Source organism: Antrostomus carolinensis, unplaced genomic scaffold, assembly GCF_000700745.2.
Source record: "Antrostomus carolinensis isolate BGI_N321 unplaced genomic scaffold, ASM70074v2 scaffold25272, whole genome shotgun sequence".
Lineage (NCBI taxonomy): Eukaryota > Metazoa > Chordata > Aves > Caprimulgiformes > Caprimulgidae > Antrostomus > Antrostomus carolinensis.
Genome location: NW_010299317.1, coordinates 34,672 through 36,142, shown reverse-complemented (window position 1 = coordinate 36,142; position 1,471 = coordinate 34,672).

Genomic DNA, 1,471 nt, shown 5'->3' with positions numbered 1-1,471 from the left:
GGTGTAGGTGGGGAAAGGAGATTTTTTTTTTCCATTGGAATTCTGGAAGCTAGATGAGATTTTTCTGATTTAGGTTTGAAGTCTCAGTCTCTGTCTGAGCAGAGCACTGTTCTGTGTGTGGGTTTGAACCCTCCTTCCAGTTTTACAGGGCTGCCCAGCTTCTGCTCTGGTTTTGTGTTGTAGATACCTCACAGAAAAGAAACACCGGTGTGTGTTGTGTTTGTATTGTCAGAGGTGGAACCAGACTTTCAATCCAGGCTTGCAGTTTGTGTTGAAACGGCTTTGATCCAAGGTGCGGGCCATCTCTTTCTCACTCATCCATGATGAGATCCCTCAGCTGCTGTGTGGAGCCCCAGGAGGGCTGGTCTGTCAGGGAGCATTGCCTTGGGCAGCTGTGCTGCCTCAGATCATGCCTGGAGATTTGGTGCCTGTTAATTAGTCTGTATTAGTGCTTTTGTCAGGCTCTGCCCTCGCAGTGTGCAAACAGTTGTGCAGTCTCTGCACTCTATATATAGAAAAACCCCTCATTTTAAGGACTGAATCCTTCCACCTTAGTCTCTCTGGTAATGAACTATCTGGTGGGAGTTTATAGCTTGGATCCTTTTGGAGTTGCCCTCAGCTCTGGGATTTACAGTGGAAAGACACATTTTTCTCTTGTCAAGACATCTGGACTGTTTATTCCAGCTCAGATGTGTCCTTTGTAAAGGACAGCTGACTGCAGGAAGAGAGATCTGCTAAATTAACAACCTGTCTGGGAGGATGAGACTTATGCTGCAGATAAATCCATTTGGAAAATGCTTTTTGTTTTTTTTCCTGTGTCCTCTTTCTTCTGGAAGAGTCTTATCCATCCAGGATTTGTAATTATATCCCTGAGATGATACAATCATGATGATCATTGCTAGACCTTTCTGGGCTTTATTTGAAAGGAGAGGCAAACAAAACCCAAGGAATTATAGGAAAATAATGGCTATAAAGGCACATGGTTGTGTGGGCTCATTGTGTATGGTCTGGTGGTTCCAAATCTATTACTAGTGTTGTTTCTTCTAAGCAGTTGGTGGTCCCAGATCTTGCTACAGTCCTAATCACCCCCTGTTCTGTGATATTCGGGCAGTTCACAGGGAGGAAGAAGCGGGTAGGAGCTGAACAGGGAAGAATTTATCCACCTCATGAACTGAAATGAGTAGTTGGTACGTGGAAGAGTGGCAAACAACCCTAAATCTGTGTGGCTCTATGAAATTCTTAGTCCAATTCTGAAAGGCTGAGTGGTGGCAGCCTGTTTTCCAGAGCATAAATCTCTTTCCTAGTCCTTTTCATTCTGCTGTTTGTTTGTTTGTTTGTTTTTTTCCTCATGAACTGGAGGGTTTCTTACAGTGCTTTGGCTGTGGTGTGTTTTGGGAGTCTGAAGTGAATGTTTGTCTGCTGGGCTGCTGGAAGGCAACTGAACCTCTGCTGTTCTCTTCTTCCAGAAACA